Source organism: Coregonus clupeaformis, unplaced genomic scaffold (genome assembly GCF_020615455.1).
Source record: "Coregonus clupeaformis isolate EN_2021a unplaced genomic scaffold, ASM2061545v1 scaf0778, whole genome shotgun sequence".
NCBI classification, from domain to species: domain Eukaryota; kingdom Metazoa; phylum Chordata; class Actinopteri; order Salmoniformes; family Salmonidae; genus Coregonus; species Coregonus clupeaformis.
The window spans coordinates 68,429-93,089 of record NW_025534233.1 but is presented as its reverse complement, the minus strand read 5'-3'; the positions used below and the strand labels follow the sequence as shown (position 1 = coordinate 93,089).

The 24,661-nt window shown below is 40.8% G+C and overlaps 2 long non-coding RNA genes across 2 annotated transcripts; one reads left to right on the top strand and one right to left on the bottom strand.

Moving 5' to 3' along the window:
• Positions 1–8,855: 8,855 nt before the first annotated feature.
• Positions 8,856–9,660, bottom strand: LOC123485646. The gene is made up of 3 exons (XR_006659095.1): positions 9,575–9,660; positions 9,094–9,364; positions 8,856–8,942 (listed from the first exon to the last, which is right to left on the bottom strand). It is a non-coding gene; the product is annotated as an uncharacterized LOC123485646 (long non-coding RNA).
• A 4,490-nt stretch (positions 9,661–14,150) lies between these two features.
• LOC123485645 lies at positions 14,151–22,564 on the top strand. Its single transcript, XR_006659094.1, has 3 exons — positions 14,151–14,239; positions 16,060–16,116; positions 22,539–22,564. It is a non-coding gene; the product is annotated as an uncharacterized LOC123485645 (long non-coding RNA).
• Positions 22,565–24,661: the final 2,097 nt, after the last annotated feature.

Below are 24,661 nucleotides of genomic sequence, written 5' to 3'. Positions count from 1 at the left end.
ATTGATTATTCCAGATAACAAGAGTATATTGTGCACAATATTCACATACATACATATAACATTTTTATCAATTATATAATTTTGTGCATTCCATTCTCCCATTTAACAATTCCATATAAGCTACTTGAGTGGTATAAACTGTACTGATGTATTTATATTATAAATGTTATATTACTTACCAACCAGAGTACAATGAAGTGGACATGCCCATTCTTGCTGCTGTTTATATAATAAGAGAAGCTCCCGTTCCCTGTCCTCTTCAGAGTCCCTTACATCCATCTTCATTCTAAGTGGTTTCCCAGTTGCATGTTCCCTTAGCAGATTCTCTTTGAAAACTTTGGCAGCTTGAGTGGGTTCTTTAATAAGCTTCCATTCTAAACAAATAACAACAATAAAGTTATCTATTACAGAGAGACATATTGTGAGTTGGCATGTTACCTGCATATACAGATATCCTCTCACTCTACAGAACAGGAGGAAAATTCTGTTCATTTCACTGACAAAACGTGAGACCCAACATCTTCAGAACCTGTCACAACGCTGAGTTGACATAAAAACAGCACTACTAAACAACTACAACTAAATATTAGAAAAATAGAAAAACCCAGTTGCATGTTATTAATTGTCTGTAACTGTATTATCTTATCTAATTATATCCTACAGGTGTTATCTTTCTATTAACTTTTCAGTTACACACAATCTTATAGCAACACTATTGTGATGACACAAACCACTGTCTGTTTCTTTGCGATCCAACTCCTCGTTGACAATCACTGCCGGTACTACTGCACTCTCAGCTGATGTTTCAGGCCTCACTGGAACACTGTCACTGACTAGGGCTGTCTCACTATCATTTTCTTCACTTTGGCCTCCCTCTTGTTCTCTTTCTGATTCCTGCATGGGTGTCCTTGAAGTTAACACAATTGAAATGATGGTCATACTCGCTTATTTGTGTGCACAACAATAAGAGAGACATATTCCCCAAAGAAAATAAATTATGCTACCCTTGCATTGCTTTAAGAAGTACATACCCATTGCAGCTCAATCTGTGCAGCTTCATCTCTGAAAAGGGAACTTCCTTCTGACAAGTGATGCAGGGGATGACTGGACCAGAGGCAGGACGTGAGCTCTCCTAACAACAACAACAAATGGCTTTTAATTAATGATTAAAAGTCACCAGTAATCTTTGTTTTGATTATGTATTAAACTAAGTCTCTGTAAATGTATGTACACAATCTAAGGGTAGATCCTGTTGAAGTGGACGTATGTAGATTGTAGCCTGTCCAATCATCGTCGATGGATCTTTCAGATAGGCAAGGGTGTATCCAGTGCTGGGACACTGAAGCAACGCAAGATTTCGACTGCGAGTAGATCCTACAAGTTTTAGAAATTCAAAGCCTCCCCCTTGTTGGAGCTTCGGGAAACACTTCCATCAGTTTATTTGTTATAACCATGGGATCGTGGTCATTCCCTGGAGAAAAAAACAAAACAAAATCATAACTCACCTCACCTTAAATTAAGCAAATAAGCCTGTGATAACTATTATTGACACTATGAACACCAATTAAGTTTGAGTCACTATAAAAAGAAATGCAAATAATTTCAACAAGCCACAGACAGTACAAACTTTTTTTACTTTTGGTAAATGCCTAGTTTCGCACTGACCTGAAAATGTTACTTTTTGCTCTCCAAGTCCTGAAGTAAGAAGTTCAGCTTTAAACAGTACGCTTGGAATTTTATCCGCATTGTGGTCAGCCAAACAACAGACAGTGTGTGTGTAGCTTCTTCGGCTAACTTGGACTTGTGCTGGTCGTCTCGTCATATTCCTTCTGGCTCCAATGTTATATGGCGCAAAGAGCCTTGCTACCTCCGCTGCAACACAGAAAAACGTAACAGCTCAATGGTCACCAGTCAATTAAAACAGCCTCTACTTCTATCTTGGGATGCTCAAGCCAGCTAACACCATTTAGCCGATTAGCGAACTAGCTAGGTTTATGCTTCCCCCCCCATTAACAATAAACGTGTCACGCACGAAGCATCATAATACCGCATGCAAATACATGTTCGAGTCGATCTAATTTAACCTACACGTGTGTCCCGAATCATTAAATAGTAGCACACCTGGCTAACATGAAATTACCCCGCCTACCAACTTTTGATGGGTCAGTTTTACAGTTTTAAGTAATTCAGGAAGCACTCCAACGCAGGACCATGAAATGTAAATGTAAATAGTGAAATTATTATATATGTATTTTACATAAAATGAATCGGTATTTGAATTAATTAATGACACATTTAATAACACATTTATGTATTTAATTCTAATTTTAATTAATTAATGACACATTTAAGTAATTATTTAATGGTGTATTTATTTATTTAATTGTGGCACTTTTAGTCCTCCATAATAACCATCCTAAAGAGGTTACGATATATACCCCCTATCCCCGAACCATACATGGTCTGGGTTCCATAATAACCAGGAAATCCATTACCCACTTGATCAACATAGTATGATACATAGTGGTTAGGATCGAGATGGTATTAGTCTACCATAACCATTTTATTTTTGTATTGAAATATATATATATTATTATTATTATTATTATTATTATTATTATTATTATTATTTTTGTTTTTTATTAGATATGTAGAGAAGCTTTGACAGGTCTAAATTTGAGTTTTACAATCACTTTTCCAGAAGTAAACTCTATATTTTGGTTCTGATCCGTTTTGATCTCAAGCTGAATGTTTTCAATATATTTCTTGCCTACAGTTACGTAGTGTGGCTTGTCATAGTTAACACTCACTACATCCCCATCCTTGCCATCTATATGAACTGTTCTCAGGAGGGGTACATAACTGTCTCCTACCCTTTGATAGTATATGATGTCGGTATGCACAAACATGGTGTAAAGCCCTGCATGTATATCCACAGGGTATGGGAATAATCTATCTGTCACAGCCACCCCTTTATTGGGCGTCGTCCCCAACATGGAGGATAAATGACCACTGGTCTGTATAGCTAGCTCATCACCCCCTGTGATTTATACACGTTGTTGAATAGGGTTGTAGGTCAACACTATTTTCATATGATTCAGGGCTAGGAGGCCGTTCATCTCAAAGACCATCCTCTCTACAGTTCTACAGAATCCTTTTTTTAAGCTTAACAGGTTTAGGGGGTTCAGATATCCTTTAAAAATAAAAATCACCGTCTTTTTCCTTGACATTATACCAACTATGGGGGTATGTAATCTCGCTGAGACCTACTTCCCAGGCCTCTGATAACTCTATAGGTTTTGGAAAATTGGTTGTAAAATCCAAACTTGTGTTATTCCTATATATATCTGCAGACGAATTACTGGGGAGAGTCGGGTACAATCCACTGTGCTCCATGATGCACTCCAGTGTACACTGGAATGGAAGTGTGTTTATCATGCATTGGGGTTTAAGTTTACGCCCCCTGCCCCCACGACCTCTTCCTCTAATACCCAAATGTTGAACTTTTTGGGGCCAGTTTTTCCAACGGACCAACACCCATTTTTTCCCCTTTTCTCTCTTTTGATCCAGAATCTTCTCCACATGAACGACTTTGTCTTTACCCATCTTTACCTTCTGGAGTTCCTTCTCGTAAAAGGACCCCTCTATATGCTCCCCATCATCATCTTTTAACTTGTAGACAGGAGGTATACGGGGTGAACATTCTGTAACTGTGAACAGCTCATCGATGTAACCTTGCCCATATGTTTTGTCTGAAAACACCCCTCAACTTGGAGATACGTACCAAGTAACCAACTATGAATTTAAAATCAATGTCTTTCTTACGGTGAAGGGGATCAACCCATACATATTTTTAAAGACATGAAAAGAGTTATCCAAAGACACCTCATAGGGCTTCATACGGATACTCTTGTGGTAGCTGTAGTTATACCCCTTTACTAAATCTTGAACTATAGCCACATATCTACGGGTGTTGTGAGCCGTAAAGCATTTCCACATCCTCTCCTTCAAAGTCCTGTTAAAGCGGGTGTCCTCTGCCCCACTCTAATTTTTTAAGACCCTTACAAAAGCTATTTTAGAGTAAAACGTCTATAACCGTTAGCATGTTTCGATCTCCATCATTTTTATCGGCAAGTGCCTGCATGTCACATAGATCAGCCTGAAACTGTGACAAGGGATGAATAGAAAAAAAACTATATTTCGATGAAAATTGTTTTTCGCACAGGTTTATGCAAAGTGTAAGCATCCTGCTCTGCTAGCCAATCGGTCACTTGGTCAGCATCCTGCTCTGCTAGCCAATCGGTCACTTGGTCATCGTTTAACCTGCAGCCTGTTTCTTCAGCTGTAGCTGTCTGGAACCTCTCCTTCCCACCCAAAGACCCTGGGTTAGAGGGGGTATAATACATGACCCTGGGTTAGAGGGGGTATAATACATGACCCTGGGTTAGAGGGGGGGTATAATACATGACCCTGGGTTAGAGGGGGTATAATACATGGCCCTGGGTTAGAGGGGGTATAATACATGACCCTGGGTTAGAGGGGGTATAATACATGACCCTGGGTTAGAGGGGGTATAATACATGACTCTGGGTTAGAGGGGGTATAATACATCACCCTGGGTTAGAGGGGGTATAATACATGACCCTGGGTTAGAGGGGGTATAATACATGACCCTGGGTTAGAGGGGGGTATAATACATGACCCTGGGTTAGAGGTGGTATAATACATGACCCTGGGTTAGAGGGGGTATAATACATGACCCTGGGTTAGAGGGGGGTATAATACATGACCCTGGGTTAGAGGGGGTATAATACATGACCCTGGGTTAGAGGGGGTATAATACATGACCCTGGGATAGAGGGGGTATAATACATGACCCTGGGTTAGAGGGAGTATAATACATGACTCTGGGTTAGAGGGGGTATAATACATGACCCTGGGATAGAGGGGGTATAGTACATGACCCTGGGTTAGAGGGGGTATAATACATGACCCTGGGTTAGAGGGGGTATAATACATGACCCTGGGTTAGAGGGGGTATAATACATGACCCTGGGTTAGAGGGGGTATAATACATGACCCTGGGTTAGAGGGGGTATAATACATGACCCTGGGATAGAGGGGGTATAGTACATGACCCTGGGTTAGAGGGGGTATAATACATGACCCTGGGTTAGAGGGGGTATAATACATGACCCTGGGTTAGAGGGGGTATAATACATGACCCTGGGTTAGAGGGGGTATAATACATGACCCTGGATTAGAGGGGTATAATACATGACCCTGGGTTAGAGGGGGTATAATACATGACCCTGGGTTAGAGGGGGTATAATACATGACCCTGGGTTAGAGGGGAGTATAATACATGACTCTGGAGTTAGAGGGGTATAATACATGACCCCGGGATAGAGGGGTATAGTACATGACCCTGGGTTAGAGGGGGTATAATACATGACCCTGGGTTAGAGGGGGTATAATACATGACCCTGGGTTAGAGGGGGTATAATACATGACCCTGGGTTAGAGGGGGTATAATACATGACCCTGGGTTAGAGGGGGTATAATACATGACCCTGGGATAGAGGGGGTATAATACATGACCCTGGGTTAGAGGGGTATAATACATGACCCTGGGTTAGAGGGGGTATAATACATGGCCCTGGGTTAGAGGGGTATAATACATGACCCTGGGTTAGAGGGGTATAATACATGACCCTGGGTTAGAGGGGTATAATACATGACCCTGGGTTAGAGGGGGTATAATACATGACCCTGGGTTAGAGGGGTATAATACATGATCCTGGGTTAGAGGGGGTATAATACATGACCCTGGGTTAGAGTGGGTATAATACATGACCCTGGGTTAGAGGGGTATAATACATGACCCTGGGTTAGAGGGGGTATAATACATGACCCTGGGTTAGAGGGAGTATAATACATGACCCTGGGTTAGAGGGGGTATAAATACATGACCCTGGGTTAGAGGGGGTATAATACATGACCCTGGGTTAGAGGGGGTATAATTCATGACCCTGGGTTAGAGGGGTATAATACATGACCCTGGGTTAGAGGGGGTATTATACTGACCCTTGGTTAGAGGGGCATAATACATGACCCTGGGTTAGAGGGGGTATAATACATGGCCCTGGGTTAGAGGGGTATAATACATGACCCTGGGTTAGAGGGGGTATAATACATGACCCTGGGTTAGAGGGGGTATAATACATGACTCTGGGTTAGAGGGGGTATAATACATCACCCTGGGTTAGAGGGGGTATAATACATGACCCTGGGTTAGAGGGGGGTATAATACATGACCCTGGGTTAGAGGGGGTATAATACATGACCCTGGGTTAGAGGTGGTATAATACATGACCCTGGGTTAGAGGGGGTATAATACATGACCCTGGGTTAGAGGGGGTATAATACATGACCGTGGGTTAGAGGGAGTATAATACATGACCCTGGATTAGAGGGGGTATAATACATGACCCTGGAGTTAGAGGGGGTATAATACATGACCCTGGGTTAGAGGGGTATAATACATGACCCTGGGTTAGAGGGGGGTATAATACATGACCCTGGGTTGGGGGTATAATACATGACCCTGGGTTAGAAGGGGTATAATACATGACCCTGGGTTAGAGGGGGGTATTATACATGGCCCTGGGTTAGAGGGGGTATAATACATGACCCTGGGTTAGAGGGGGTATAATACATGACCCTGGGTTAGAGGGGGTATAATACATGACCCTGGGTTAGAGGGGTATAATAACATGACCCTGGGTTAGAGGGGTATAATACATGACCCTGGGATAGAGGGGGTATAATACATGACCCTGGGTTAGAGGGGGTATAATACATGACCCTGGGTTAGAGGGGGTATAATACATGGCCCTGGGTTAGAGGGGGTATAATACATGACCATGGGTTAGAGGGGGTATAATACATGACCCTGGGTTAGAGGGGGTATAATACATGACCCTGGGTTAGAGGGGGTATAATACATGACCCTGGGTTAGAGGGGGTATAATACATGATCCTGGGTTAGAGGGGGTATAATACATGACCCTGGGTTAGAGGGAGTATAATACATGACCCTGGGTTAGAGGGGGTATAATACATGACCCTGGGTTAGAGGGGGTATAATACATGACCCTGGGTTAGAGGGAGTATAATACATGACCCTGGGTTAGAGGGGGTATAAATACATGACCCTGGGTTAGAGGGGGTATAATACATGACCCTGGGTTAGAGGGGGTATAATTCATGACCCTGGGTTAGAGGGGGTATAATACATGACCCTGGGTTAGAGGGGGTATTATACTGACCCTTGGTTAGAGGGGGTATAATACATGACCCTGGGTCAGAGGGGGTATAATACATGACCCTGGGTTAGAGGGGGTATAATACATGACCCTGAGTTAGAGGGTATAATACATGACCCTGTGTTAGAGGGGTATAATACATGACACTGGATTAGAGGGGTATAATACATGACCCTGGGTTAGAGGGGGTATACTACATGACCCTGGGTTAGAGGGTATAATACATGACCCTGGGTTAGAGGGGGTATAATACATGACCCTGGGTTAGAGGGGGTATAATACATGACCCTGGGTTAGAGGGGGTATAATACATGACCCTGGGTTAGAGGGGTATAATACATGACCCTGGGTTAGAGGGGTATAATACATGACCCTGGGTTAGAGGGGGTATAATACATGACCCTGTGTTAGAGGGGTATAATACATGACACTGGATTAGAGGGGTATAATACATGACCCTGGGTTAGAGGGGTATACTACATGACCCTGGGTTAGAGGGGGTATAATACATGACCCTGGGTTAGAGGGGGTATAATACATGACCCTGTGTTAGAGGGGGTATAATACATGACACTGGATTAGAGGGGGTATAATACATGACCCTGGGTTAGAGGGGGTATACTACATGACCCTGGGTTAGAGGGGGTATAATACATGACCCTGGGTTAGAGGGGGTATAATACATGACCCTGGGTTAGAGGGGTATAATACATGACCCTGGGTTAGAGGGGGTATAATACATGACCCTGGGTTAGAGGGGGTATAATACATGACCCTGTGTTAGAGGGGGTATAATACATGACACTGGATTAGAGGGGGTATAATACATGACCCTGGGTTAGAGGGGGTATACTACATGACCCTGGGTTAGAGGGGGTATAATACATGACCCTGGGTTAGAGGGGGTATACTACATGACCCTGGGTTAGAGGGGGTATAATACATGACCCTGGGTTAGAGGGGGTATAATACATGACCCTGGGTTAGAGGGGGTATAATACATGTTTTTATTCAGCTGCTCAGCCATCCTTCTGGCCTCTTTGATGACCATAACAATAATTCACCCATTTCAAATAATGACAACATTTCATTTGCATTTTTGCATTTTATTTTTGCGTAAATTTTTATGTATTACGTATCCATTCCGTTTAGGTTGTAAAGACATATCTAGGATGATCAATGGAAACAGGATGCACATGAGCTCAATTTCCAGTCTCATTGCAAAGGGTCTAAATACTTATGTAAATAAGGCATTTCAGTTTTTATTTTTAATACATTTGCAAACATTTCTAAATACCTTTTTTTCGCTTCATCATTATGGGGTATTGTGGGTAGATTGAGGATTTTTATTTTATTTTATCCATTTTAGAATAAGGCTGTAACGTAACAAAATGTGGAAAAAGGGAAGGGGTCTGAATACTTTCCGAATGCACTGTATATGGGAAATGCCATTTGGAAGATATATTCTTGTTTTACTGAACCATCAAAATAATAAATATAATGTTAGATCATACATTTTGGACATACTTGGACATTGTCCCAGGTCATTGAGAACGTTCCGTACATCACAGTTTCCTCCTGTGAATAGGCCAGTCTCCTCTTAAATATCTTAGTCTGGAATTAACATTGACATTACTGACATACACGTAATAACCACTCATTGTACTCATAAATAAGGTAGCCTGTGTAATCACCTTGAAATAACAGAATTATGAAATAGGCTGAATCAAAATTGTGTTTACATATGTTTAAGACTCACACTTACCTCAGCCTGTTTCTTCCACTTCATGATCTGGGTATCATTGCCGACCCTCAACCTGTTAACATGTCCTCTAGTGGCATCAGAACATAGGCAGATGGCCATGGAGTTCAGAGTGAACAATATCTTCTCACAGCATCCTCCCCTCCACAGCTCCATCTCCAGGCATGTTGGTACAAACTTCATTTTATTTTGCCTGCTGGTGAACAAGGCCATTGACAGCACCATCCATGTCCCTCTGTCAAGGAGGTCCTGCTTCTTACGTTGAAAGTCGTCTCTGAAAAGAGGAGACATTAGAAGGTTTCTTCTCTTAGTTTAGTCTTTTGTCTCGGACAAGGCTTACATGTCAGAGTTGTACTTACTTTACTAATTTAATTGTAGAAACGGTACAACTATATACAACATGTCAATTGTGAAATGATTGATATTGGACATCTAGTGTGAACATGATATTGGGTTAATCCTCACATTGTGGTGATTTCTCTACCTTTGATGAGGTCTACTTTGAGGTTTCTGGCCTGGGGAAGGGTTGCCCTCTAACAGGTGGTCATCAAAGGTGCCTTCTCCTCTGCCCCACGCTAGAGTCTCACTCCAGGAAAAGGTCTGAAAGACCTCTATCTCCACCGGTTGGGACAAGGGATCATCTTTTTCATGCACTAACTCCTTTCTCTGAAAGTACATAGAAATTGCACAAACCTATTATCCTACATTGTAGATATATGGTATGGCATATCAACTGAATTATAATCTCAAGTCTAAAAAACAATCACTCTTATCACATACTTCTACTACCTTCCCTCTTGATGATGTCCTCTTTGTACTTCTTCACGTGTGACCTCATAAACAAAGCATGGAGGTATTGATGGCAATCCAGGTAATATCTGGCCCTGGCAAGGGGACCAGACCCATAGACTGGAGGTGTCCTCTTCACCTCGGGGACAGGGGACTTTGTTGGTCTTCCAGACAATCCCACCTTCTTCTCCTTAGCTGGTGTAACAGCCAATCTCACCTTCTTCACCTTAGCTGGTGTAACAGCCAATCTCACCTTCTTCTCCTTAGCTGGTGTAACAGCCAATCTCACCTTCTTCTCCTTAGCTGGTGTAACAGACAATCTCACCTTCTTCTCCTTAGCTGGTGTAACAGCCAATCTCACCTTCTTCTCCTTAGCTGGTGTAATAGCCAATCTCACCTTCTTCTCCTTAGCTGGTCTAACAGCCAATCTCACCTTCTTCACCTTAGCTGGTGTAACAGCCAATCTCACCTTCTTCTCCTTAGCTGGTGTAACAGCCAATCTCACCTTCTTCTCCTTAGCTGGTGTAACAGCCAATGTCCTCTTCTTACCCTTCTTCTGGGTCTTGGTTCTTAGTGTGGCCACGCACGGCCGGCACATAAATGAGGTTTTAGATGGAGACACAGGATCCAGTGGTCTGGCAGTAGGAGGACTGGTCAGGGACAAAACACTTGTCCTATTGTACCCTCCTCTGCCTTTAACTAATTCTAAACTACAACCTACATATTGATTCTCAGACATATTGTCCTCACAACTGTCTGTCTCTCCCTATCTCTCAATACTGTATGTATGTGTGTGTGTGTGTGTGTGTGTGTGTGTGTGTGTGTGTGTGTGTGTGTGTGTGTGTGTGTGTGTCTATATAGTAAATGCTATATATCTATTATATGGTTATATATTGATAATTATATATTATATTTATATAAATGACGGTAGTGTGTATATATATATAAATATAATGTGTAAAACTAGCAGTGTGAATGTTAAAACAATAAATGTTATAGAATAAGAGTTTACTGAAAATAATAAGTAATTTAGTGAATAATGGAACAAATGTAGTGAATGTGTCTGTTTGTAAATGAAACCTAGGCTATACAATTATTATAATATGTAAAATAAACATATCTTTCTATGATTTATCTTTCCTGGTTGTTATTTCTCAGTGTCTCTGGACAGAAAATGTGCCAAGTCAATCAAGTTATGCGCCCAATTGTGTGTTTACTGACGCCTGTAATGATCTGCAAAATGTTGATTGGTTGACAGCCCATCTGTAGATTGTGTGATTTGATTGGACAACGAGTATTTGGAGCCCTTGGTCTAAGTCATTGGATATTCAAATGACACAGTTGCAAAAAAGGAGCAAAAGTCGGTGGTTGAATTTCATTAACGTTTAATGAAAAAGTATGGATTTCAGCAAAAAAGAAAGACACTTAACTACAGAGGACAAACATTTTTATGATTCATTATTTTTTGAAGTATTGACCTTGGGAGAATACATAGCCTTTTTAGTGTTTTTCAAAATTGTTATTACACGACAAGTTCAAGCCAATTTTGTCTGCATTTTCAAATGATATATACTTATGTCTTATGCCTTAATTGTAGCAGTGTAACTGTGTTGTGAGATCTTAACTAGAACAATAAGAAACTATTACTGGATATAGTCAATGGGATAGTTGTTGTCATGGTAGACTTTTAAAACTAATTATGTGGCTGGCCACCCCTTTACAACTCGGAAGGCATGGTTTTGCAGATAAATGAGTAAAAGTGCACTCTTAAAAGAAAAGCTTCCTGTAGGATCCTTTAGGATAATATAAGGTAAAAAATATACCTTAAGATTAATTTCCAAGCCTATACTCTGCCATCAGCTCGTTGTTGAACCGTTGTAGACTTCAGGGGGTTCTTTGAAGAAGCCTTTTCAAAAGATGGGTTCGTTTTGGAACCAGCAGCGCCCTCGTGAGTAAAGGGGCGCCCAGCGTAGAATTCAAATTGAGACCGTTGGTCAAAAGACAACTGGAAGCGGGAAAGCGCGGATGGTTGGAGAGACGCGACCAATAAGAGATGACTTGCAACGAATTGACGTGAAAGGTGAGTCATACCTTAGCTATTCGCTTAGCTAAGATAATAATTCATCAAACTACTATCAAATAACTTAAAAACAATACATCATGTAATGTACTCTTGGTTTTTCATCAGCTAGCCAAGCTACATAGCCTGTAATGTTAGCTGGTAATTGTTGTATAAATGTTGGTACGTTTTAGCTAACGTTAGCTACAGTAGCTAGCTAGTTAAAGGTACTGTAACGTTAGCTAACATTAGCTAGCTAGACTCAATATTGAGAAATTGTAGTCATTTAAACCCATGATATACTTTCTCACCATCTCCTTCCATCCTCCTCCCTTTAGTACCTGGCTTATCCTGCCCCTGTCCAGTTAAGTGGTGGAGAGTTTGGAAGCTGTGAGCTCGGATAGAGAAATTTATGAACCACCACGAACAGGTAAGACACACACACACACAGATGACCCAATGTAGATTATGTTCGATTTGACAAAAAGAAGAATACATAAAGCAGATCAGATTAGTTAGATGCATTTGATATTGCATACTCATGTTGTTTATGTTGTGTTTGTGTCTAATTCAGTGGCGGCTCCTGAAAAAATTCTCAGGAGGGGCAATTTTTCTGATGATTTAGGTGACCTACACACATTTTAAAAAAGATATGTCCAGCAACAACATGAAGACAGGGGCAGCATATAAGTCAATACCAGAAGCATTTATTGACTGATCTGGGGAGATGGATTCCAGTTTCTGTGACAGATTATAAATAATCTCTGATGCCTTTGTTATATTAGCTTTTGGTTGAATGTACTGTCGTAGTAAATATATAATGTTATAGCTTGGTCTGACTAAAATCTTGTGCATGACCCATTTTGTGTTGGGCCTTTGTATTCAATACAATGAACAAGAGTCCTATCTTGTCAGCCTTGTCAGCAGGTGGCTAAGGATAACACCCAAGCCATAGGTCTCTCAGTTCTTCCAACTCACGAGTTCTTGCCCTGAGGACACCCACACACACACCCACACACACACACACACACACACACACACACACATCATCACTGATAAACACACACACACACACACACACATCATCACTGATAACAAACACACACACACACACACACACACTGATAACAAACACACACACACACACACACAAATCCTCTTCTCTTAGGCTGAACATCTGAAGACAGAGAACCCGACTCAGAGCCAATGCAACAGTGACACTAGCCTGGAGGTGACATCGCCCAACTCATCAGGACCAATCAGAAGATCAGAACTACTAGATTCAACCTACTTCATTTTATTGTATAAAATGTCAGCACACAATGTTTAGGGGCTCTTCTGATAAACTCCCTACGAGTTTGTGAACGGGTCCGTGCACGCGATTCCAGATATCTTTACCTCTGAATAAACTGCCTTATATTATACAATTATCCACCTTGTCCAAAAGTCTCTACTTTTTCTCCGTTCTCCAGTAAACTTGTTTTATCAACAATAGTAAGGTTCAATGACACAGAAAGCAGTTCAATGTCGGGGTACAGAGTCGCTCTCTTACCAGGATCGCGGTCCGCTCTGACCAGGGTGAAGCCGCCGGCTCCACCTCTCTGTCCGGGACTCTGTCATCCAGCCAAGTCTCCCAGCTGTATTGGGATTCCGCTGCCAGCAGCGTTTCATTATTTAGTCCGTTCGTAGCGGGTATGTACACGATCAACAAGATCAGTCCAAAACCGAAGATCAGTCCAAAGCAGAATGTTTGCAGAATGTTTGTAAACTAAGTCTACAAATTAAAAACATAAAATAACGCCACCTGCAGGTCGCAACATAGACGCTAAGCAGTGCCATTGTCTTAGTTACGTTCAACGTTACGATCACGTATGATGAAAGCGCGTAAGTGCATGCACACAGACACCCATAGAGAATGTATTGAAAGCTTTGAAATGTGAAAAAAATAGATTTTACATGACAGGCTATGAGAGACTTCTGGGCGATTTTCAACCTGACTGAAATCGCCCAAAAAATGGAAGGGCCGAGTTTGAAACACGACTTTAGCCTGATTTGACATTTAGTGGCTGGCAGATCAGACGTGAACACTGATAACTGCTGTTGCCGTGATATAATTGATTAGAAAAAAAATCCCTTCCTTTTCCCGTTTGGCAGTGCGTCGCCCATATCGCCCTATTGGACAAGCCGTCCCTGGTCTAATTGATGTCTTTCAGGTTGGTGTATTGGGGCGGATTGTTCTGTCCTCTGTATTTCAGACCAAAGCAAGACAATGTTTAAAGCTCGCTATGGATCTACTAACAGGTTAGCCTCTATAAAGTATTTGGATGTATTTACAGTGTGATTATAGTGTGTTCTGTGTTACTCCTTTTTCTATCCAATACTAACTGAATAGTGAATGAATGTATTTACAGTGAATCAATCAATCAATCAATACAGTGTTTGAACAAAATTCAACTCCAGTTGAAGAACTGGGACAAGCTACAAATCTCATTGTGGGGTAGGCCACATGTTATGAAGATGGTTAAAGCTCCTAAACGCAATTACGTCATCAGCATGTTTCCACTGTCCATACCTGCCTACACCTTTAACACCATAGACAAAATGATTCATTTGGACTATTAAAAGGGCCAGGATGAACCAAGCTAGATTACAGGTAAAGACTTAGAAGGGAGGATTAAAGCTCCCTAACATGTAATTATAGCAAGAAGCCTTTATAACTGCCCAAATAGGCTCTTTATTGAGAACTCTAATAGGCCAATTTGGGTTGACATGGAAGAATAACTTAATGCCCCATTTGGAGCATCATATTATCTGAGTCAACACTTAAATGTGGGACTGCAGAATCCCATAATGTCCCATAATAAGAAATATGGCGTCAGATAAATAAGAGACAGACATCTTCACCTTTCCTGACAAGCTCTGCTTCTTTATGGAACAACCATAAATACAAATTAGGAGGAAAGGTGGTTGTCTGGAAAGAGTGGGATAGGTTTTGTTTTAGCCTCATCACTAATACATTTCACTTTTGCTTCATGTGTCAACTTTAATTTGAGTGTGGCTGTGGAAGACTGGTCCCTTGATGATGTCTGCAAGTGGCTGAGTACCAATGATCTCCATGATTCCATCCCATCATTCCAAGGTTCACAATCTTTCTGAAGAATGCCAACTCTATTCAATTGTCCACTTTGCAACGAGCATACTTTCTCTGTGTCCAGACGACTCACACATATTGGCCTCTATCACCAGCATGAACCACATTTTCTAATTACCTGTGGAATTAATGGGTGTGGGAAAACAAATAGATGTTTCAGCGCCTATCGGTCACACATCTACCAAAACCACAGAGCTTTTAAGCCCCAACTGAGAATTGCCCTCATGATGAATTTGAGACGGGGACTGATCCCATTGAAGATGACATGAGTGATGTAGAATTGCCGAGGCTGAATATGTTCAAGCCACAGAGATCAACACTGAGCAGCTAATTGAAGGTCTCAAAAACAATATCTGTCTTTTAATTTGAAAATCAGGAAAGAACACTGCATCCCAGCTACGGTACAGAATAGCATTGTTGAGGACCTCAGAACCATTTTTGATGCATTTATGACACACTACAGCGATCCCCTCAAGTTTCATCTTACAAATAAGCAAATAAACGTGGTTGAACATGACGATCTCAGGGACTTGCTTCACAACTCTGCAGTATTTGAGGAATGCATTAGATGCATAAGCTCTGAGTGGATGCTGGAGCATTACCGTGTGAAAGAATTGGGCATGGTCCGGCCAATTGAAGTACCACTGAGCAACAAAGAAGGTTATAAAACAAGGTGATTTCAATCCAGCTACATGGTCCCCAGGGTATATTAATATAAAGAGACATGAGACAAAACAATCATAATGAATCAGATTACATGGACAGGGGGACCTGATCCTGGGTCAGCACTCCTCCTCTGGGACACTTCCCAGGAGTCACCAGGACCAAGAAACATAACACTTACTGTTGGAAAGTCTAGTTACAGCAGGTGTTTACTGCCATCTAGTGGAAGATACCAATAAAACACTTTATTATCAGGGTGGGGAGATGGCTGAGATGAAACTGAAAGTAAATGTGTTCTTTTGTACAGGATCCATTTTGAGACGACAGAGCAGAAAACAAGATATGGAGAGAACTAAAAAATAAAGTGAGTATTTTTAAGTATTTCTGAATAATAATCTATTCTAAAGGACAGAGTAAGAATGAATACCTGGAATGAGATATTACTAGTTAGTAGAACTGCTACTTGAGCTGAGTTGCTGACAGACAGCAGTTTTCAAAGTGGAAACTAATCAGTAGGCCTACATGTTATGAGGTAGGCTATTATCATTGTCATTAAAGTAAGCCTATAACTTCAGTTTATTGTTGTTGTAGCCTTGTGTTATTATGTAATTATTAATGGCCGTGTTTAGTTAATTCAATTGGAAGTTATCAAGTGTCACCATGGTCACAGTTCTATCTCAATTGCTGATCAGATGTTAGAATGCATTAGATTGAAGGTAACAGTCAGTCAGATTAGACTACAGGTAAAGAAATAACCTGGCTGTTGTTGACAAGCACAGGCCTATTCAGTTCATATCCATATTATTAATATTTGATTCATTGATTGAAATTACGACCCCATCCTCAGTAGCCTATTCCAGCAGGCTACTGGGCAACAGAAGCACTTCCTACCTCAACATCGTCTTGCTATTCATGTTAAATAAATTCATCTGTCAATTTGAACTAAGCAAGCTGCTAAATCATTCAGCTTACATCTTGCCTACATCTTGCCCAGGCTAATCAGGGCCTATTTTTGGCATAGTTTTCAGGCCTTGTGGGCGGGGTTTTGCGTAGTCATTGGGCTAGAAAGAGTCATTGCATTAAATCACCTGACTGTTTGGATATGTCTGTTAGTAAACTGTTTTATTTCTAAGAGATCATGAATAAAAGAGAACAATTGACATTCAATAATTAGTTGTCACTGTGTTAACCACAACCAACATGCTGCATCTCTGTTTAGGGGTCAGTGCTCTAAAATGAGTCTCTCTGGGGAGAGAGAGGAGGGGGGGCCCCTGCCTCTAAAATGAGTCTGTCTGGGGGAGAGAGAGGAGGGGGTCCCTGCCTCTAAAATGAGTCTCTCTGGGGAGAGAGAGGAGGGGGGCCCTGCCTCTAAAAGGAGTCTCTCTGGGGAGAGAGAGGAGGGGGCCCTGCCTCTAAAAGGAGTCTCTTTGGGGGACATGACACCAAAACTAAGAGGTGAGCTGACAATATTGTTTAAGAATTTATATTCCAAAACGCTATATAGGAGAAAAGAAAATCACATTTGTGTTTTTTCATCAGAAATTATTACTAATGGATACCTTCAATATAACTATTGTAGATTTGAGATGTGATTTAAAACCATTGTTTAGCTGGAATGTAATGTTCGTATCCTGTAAATTTGACTGTGATACGTGGTCGTCTCACCTAGCTACCTTAAGATGAATGCATTTACAGATGCCATATCTTAATTTGACCCAGTTTCTCACAGCAGGAACATAATCCTGCAGCAATAGCAAATGTGTATTTTTAGGTGGATTATAATTAAGGGATATTTTCTGTAGGGGTTCATACATTTTTCATAAGGGAAAATCAAGTCTGACATTTTAAAGTGGAAATTACACACTTTAGACACCTTTATAAAGCCTTGTAGTGGTTTAATAATTTATTTAAACAATAAAAGCTAATTGACCAACATTTCTGAAAATTGATATATAGCGTTTTGGAATGAAACTCTTGTTTCGCCATCTGAGCTCAGAGTAGATGAGAGACGTAATGTTTGTCTCTGTTGTGTTGAAGCCCAATCAAGCAGGAGAGACCAGCCTCCCCTGTACCCAGCTGTGTGTCCATGAAGAGTGACAAGTCTATGGGTCGTTTTATAGAGTTTAGAGAGGGAGACTTTTCTAGTGAACAAAGGTAAGAAGAACTCATGGGTCATGGTCAGTGAGTTAAACAACACTGTCTCTAGTCATTTCTCCTCTCCCATTTTCCCATTTATTTTTGTTGTTTTCATAATCCATAGGCTAATCCTTTTTTCCATTTTCATAGTCCTGAAACATTATCAAACAAACACAACATTCCCTGTGTGTGTGTGTGTGTGTGTGTGTGTGTGTGTGTGTGTGTGTGTTTGTGTGTACTCCCTGGATGAGGAGATGTAATCTCTATCCTGATTGCCGAGTCACTTTTACACCTACCTACATGTACATATTACCTCAACTACCTGGTACCCCTGCACATTGACTCAGTACTGGTACTCCTTGTATATAGTCTAGTTATTACCTCAACTACCTGGTACCCCTGCACATTGACTCAGTACTGGTACTCCTTGTATATAGTCTAGTTATTACCTCAACTACCTGGTACCCCTGCACATTGACTCAGTACTGGTACTCCTTATAGCCTCATTATTATTATTTCATTGTGTTACTATTTACTTTTTCTTTGTTTTTAACTGCATTGTTGGGAAAGGGCTCGTTAGTAAGCATTTAATCGGTAAAGTGTACATGTTTGTATTCAGCACATGTGAGAAATACGATTTAATTGGGTTCATTTAGAACGATACATCCGAAAGCATTCAGTGACGAAATCGATCGTAACCTTTAAAAAATTCAACCAGTGTCACTGAAATAAATACCTGAATACTGGGGCAGAGGTGAAGTTTCCTAGATTCCTGTTTCTTGTAAGGACCGCAATGGTGGCTTGATAATTTCGTTCGTGGCTTCTCCTCTTATCCCGCGGGCCATGCTATGTTTTGTTGTCTTTGCTTAACTGCGCTTGCTGCTGTGTGGTGATGCAATCACGTGATAGGCAGACTGAATCGAGTAATGTTTTAAAGCCTTTTATCATTAAAAGTGCGAGAAAAAACATCCATATAAAGTCTGACGTGCTTAAATCCAATGGGTTATTTCCTAGTATCGATACAATCGATTTAGTTGCATTTTAAAACGATGTTAGATTGATATATGTTGTCCAAAAGGCCAACTGGCGAGCACAGATCGATGTAGTTGAATCATAGAATATAAATCGATACATCGATGTAGTAGATGGTCGTTACACCCTAATAAAATGGGTATGCGAAGTTAATTCATTTGGAAGTTATCAAGTGTCACCATTTGTCGCAGTTCTACCTCAATTGCTGATCAGATGTTAGAATGCATTAGATGAAGGGTAACAGTCAGCCAGATTAGGCTACAGGTAAAAAAATAACCTGGCTGTTGTTGACAAGCATAGGCCTATTCAGTTCATATCCATATTATTAATATTTCATTTCAGTGATTGAAATTACGACCCCATCCTCAGTAGCCTATTCCAGCAGACTACTGGGCAACAGAAGCACTTCCTACCTCAACATCGTCTTGCTATTCATGTTAAATATATGAATCTGTCAATTTGAACTAAGCAAGCTGCTAAATCATTCAGCTTACATCTTGCCTACATGTTGCCCAGGCTACTGGAGGCTGTCTGAAATAACATGTAGGCCTATAAGGGGCTATGTTTTGGCCTAGTTTTCAGGCCTTGTTGGTGGGTTTGGCGGAGTCATTGGGCTAGAAAAAGTAATTGCTTTAAATCACCTGACTGTTTGGATGTGTCTGTTACTTAATGTTTTATTGCTGAGAGATAATGAATAAAAGAGAACACTGTGTTAACCGCAACCAACATGCTGGATCTCTGTTTAGGGGTCAGTGCTCTAAAAGGAGTCTCTCTGGGGAGAGAGAGGAGGGGGGCCCTGCCTCTAAAAGGAGTCTCTCTGGGGAGAGAGAGGAGGTGGGCCCTGCCTCTAAAATGAGTCTCTCTGGGGAACATGACACCAAAGCTAAGAGGTGAGCTGACAATATTGTTTAAGAATTTATATTCCAAAGTGCTATATAGGAGAAAAGAAAATCACATTTGTGTTTTTTCATCAGAAATGATTACTAATAGGTACCTTCAATGTAACTATTGTAGATTTGAGATGTGATTTAAAACCATTGTTTTGCTGGAATGTAATGTTCGTATCCTGTATATTTGACTGTGATACGTGGTCGTCTCACCTAGCTACCTTAAGATGAATGCATTTACAGATGCCATATCTTCATTTGACCCTGTTTCTCACAGCAGGAACATAATCCTGCAGCAATAGCAAATGTGTATTTTTAGGTGGATTATAATTATGGGATATTTTCTGTAGGGGTTCATACATTTTTCATCAGGGAAAATCAAGTCTGACATTTTAAAGTGGAAATTACACACATTAGACACCTTTATAAAGCCTTGTAGTGGTTATATAATTTATTTAAACAATAAAAGCTAATTGACCAACATTTCTGAAAATGGATATATAGCGTTTTGGAATGAAACTCTTATGTTTCCCCATCTGAGCTCAGAGTAGATGAGAGATGTAATGTTTGTCTCTGTTGTGTTGAAGCCCAATCAAGCAGGAGAGACCAGCCTCCCCTGTACCCAGCTGTGTGTCCATGAAGAGTGACAAGTCTATGGGTCTTCCTGAACACTTTAGAGAGGGAGACTTTTCTACTGAACAAAGGTAAGAAGAACTCATGGGTCATGGTCAGTGAGTTAAACAACACTGTCTCTAGTCATTTCTCCTCTCCCATTTTACCATTTATTTTTGTTGTTTTCATAATCCATAGGCTAATCCTTTTTTCCATTTTCATAGTCCTAAAACAATATTAAACAAACACAACATTCGCTGTGTGTGTGTGTGTGAGTGTGTGTGTGGTGTGTGTGAGTGTGTGTGTGTGTGTGTGTGTGTGTGTGTGTGCACTCCCTGGATGAGGAGATGTAATCTCTATCCTGATTGCCTAGTTACTTTCACCCCTACCTACATGTACATATTACCTCAATTACCTCAACTACCTGGTACCCCTGCAAAATTTGTATTGTATTTTATTTCACCTTTATTTAACCAGTTAAGCCAGTTGAGAACAAGTTCTCATTTACAACTGCGACCTGGCCAAGATAAAGCAAAGCAGTGCGATAAAAACAACAACACAGAGTTACACATGGGGTAAAACAACACATACAGTCAATAACACAATAGAAAATCTATATACAGTGTGTGCAAATGTAGTAAGTTATGGAGGTAAGGCAATAAATAGGCTATAGTGCAAAATAATTACAATTTAGTATTAACACTGGAGTGATAGATGTGCAGAAGATGATGTGCAAATAGAGATACTGGGGTGCAAATGAGCAAAATAAATAACAATATGGGGATGAGGTAGTTGGGTGGGCTAATTTCAGATGGGCTGTGTATAGGTGCAGTGATCGGTAAGCTGCTCTGACAACTGATGCTTAAAGTTAGTGAGGGAGATAAGAGTCTCCAGCTTCAGAGATTTTTGCAGTTCGTTCCAGTCATTAGCAGCAGAGAACTGGAAGGAATGGCGGCCAAAGGAGGTGTTGGCTTTGGGGATGACCAGTGAGATATACCTGCTGGAGCGCATACTACGGGTACACAGTATTTTTACTTAAGTGCTTTACACCACTGCATTAGAAGACGGATAAATGTGTTGATTTTGAAAGAAAGACGGGCAGATTCTGCTAGGTAGGCTACTGAACTATTGATAGTTAGGTCGTCATCACAGTAGGTTTGAGCTACAGTATGATGACTTACCAACCTGATGGTCTCCGTTGGAAATGTTGTGGAAAATGTTGTACACTCAGTGTATTAAAATATGTAACATAAACAACAAATGATATGCTCAGATACACAAAATACATCTGGTTTCAGATCTAGAAGATTCTCATCTTCAATAGTAATATGATACATTTTTACCTAGGGTCAAAGGTCACTGGTCCATCACTAAAATGTATAAGATGATCCATAGAGAAGTCACTCTTCATGGACAGATGACTGGGTACTGGAGAGACTGATCTCAGAGTTTGGTTGGAGATTCTGGAAAACATAATAAATGACCATGAAACTAAATTTTAAACTATATCAAAATTATATTTCAATAGATAAAATACATTACATTAAGCATTAAAAAATATGCCATTACATAAAGCAACAAACATGCAGCTCTAGCAGGGCAGGAATTTGACGAACTGACTTGTTGGAAAGGTTGCATCCTATGACGGTGCCACGTTGAAAGTCACATATGCATCGTTTTTCAAAACATAGTGAACCTGGAGGCAAAAAGCGAACCCCACATTCTAACTAAATGTTGTTTATTAGCACTCAAATCTATCAATGGCATTTTCGGCACAATTTGGTGAAAGCCCCAAAGCGTTCAGAAAGCCTCTGTTTCCCACCACTAGTGGACACCCCCATGAGTGTCTTTCAGAACCCCTCCTAAAACCACCTGTTTCGTTTTGGTTGTTGTTAGTGACTCTTTCTTAGTTCCTTCTTCTGTTTGAGAGACAATGTTTTATTTCTTGTTGGAGAACGTAACAATGTTCCTGTGATTAAAGTAAATCACCCAACTGTTTGGATGTGTCTGTTAGTAAATGTTTTATTTCTAAGAGATCATGAGTAAAAGAGAACAATTGACATTCTAGAAAGAGTTTTTACTGTGTTAACCACAACCAACATGCTGCATCTCTGTTTAGGGGTCAGTGGTCTAAAATGAGTCTCTCTGGAGAGAGAGAGGAGGTGGTCCCTGCCTCTAAAAGGAGTCTCTCTGGGGAGAGAGAGGAGGGGGTCCCTGCCTCTAAAATGAGTCTCTCTGGGGAGAGAGAGGAGGGGGGCCCTGCCTCTAAAATGAGTCTCTCTGGGGAACATGACACCAAAGCTAAGAGGTGAGATGACAATTTTATGAAGAATTTATTACGTTTATTTCTAAAATAAATAGCTATCTTAAGATGAATGCACTTACTGTAAATCACTCTGGATTAGAGTATCTGCTAAATCAGGAGTTCTCAATCCGGGGTCAGTGGAGGTACTGCAGGGGTTCTGCAGCACCCTGACTGGACTCGTTGCAATGGAAGACATTTGATAGAATTTTCACGACACGAACACTTTGCCTACTCTTCATTTTTGCTTAATATAATGGAATGCATATTTCTTTAACCAATTCTGATGGTTGTTACAAGCGGAATTTTGACAATATTACCGTTATACCAACACACCCGTTTAACAACTCTAAATAGCTTTGGCATCGTAGGCATCAGGGTCCCTTGTCAATAATGTTGCCTACAACTTTGCATACAATGTTCATTTTCATCGAACACATATTTCGCCCTAGATGCCTTCAATTGCCCAATTTATAGCCATGGCCAATTTATGATTCAATTTTTAACAACGTGATGTTGCGCTCCAAAGGGATAACTTGAAAAAACATGATGTAGGTAATTAAATAATCAAAAGAAAAACATGTTTATTATACACTTAGAAAATAAGGTTCCTTATAGAACAAAAAAGGCTTCTATCACTTCCTTAATATATGGAACTACTAAAAGTTAGATATATTTTTGGATTCAGTGAAGAAGAACCTCTAGAGTTCTGATCAACGAAAGGTGATTGTTTGAGGATGTGAACCCAGCAGCCCTCCAGTGGTCAGATCAAGCCCGCCTGTTTTTCCAGCGACCCGGCCCGTGATCTCGAACCAGCCACCTTTCTGACATGGTCCAACTTCTGCCACTGCTCCAACTCCTTAGCCGCTGGGGAAAACCTGAGTTTATCTTCAGAAATAAGCATGAGTTAATCTGCCAAACCGAAGACAAAATGCTATGCATTCATTTATACCCATAAGAGTAAAATGTCTTAATTCTCAGCACTTATACTACCAATTTTCTACTCTGAGATACTTTGTGGATATGGGCCCAGATCTCAAAATATTGTTATAAAAAAAACTTTGAATGTTTGTTTTACATATAAAAAATAAATAAAATAATATTACTAATGTAAGCCACTGTAAAGACTGTTTAGTTTATTGGGTTGCTCTGCTCATGTCCGCGTTCAGGAACTGTCCGCGTCCACGTACGGTTTGGCGCCAAGCATATTGTCCAGTTACGCGCAGAGTGGTCTGAGGTGATCTTGGGGAACAGCGACGGAGTTTGTTACAGTGTTGAGACGCAGAAATGTATTGTTCAATTTGCTTTTTGGTCAGGGACAGTATGAGTGTAGCCAGATCCTTTTCACTCGCTATCCTTGTTTCATCTTGTGGTTCACCGGATTCGTCATCATCCTCGAGGGACAGACGAACGACCTGCTAGCTAGCCAAGCTAGTCGGTACAGCTAGCTAAGCTAGCTACCACTACATCATCACCGGCTGCCTGCATTTCTTGTGGACCGATGGAGCTCCCGGGATGTTTCTTCCACCTGTTAAATACCGTGGAGGGCTTCTCCCTCTCTCGTTGACGGATGCTGGCTACCTACCATCCCTCTGTCCGGTTCTCCTCTTCACTAGATGGACGGTAACTTTAGTGTTTAACCCCTCTGTGTCCAAGGACTGAACTTTTTGAATATTATTTTCGGGGCGCCTCAAGGTAAATTTTTTACAACGTTTATTTCTGATAAAATTAGTTCATTGCATCCGCCATGGAGCCCAGTTTCAGAATATTACCTTCTGTCCCTGGTTATGAAGTAATCGCGAAAAAAAAGTCCTTATGTTTGGACATTTTTCACCCTACCAGCTCCTATTAGTTCTATTGAGCTCCGTGGCACCGACTCGCCTTCAGAACGTTCTATTGCCAGTCCATTGTTCTGCGTCACAATGCCAGCTTCACTATTG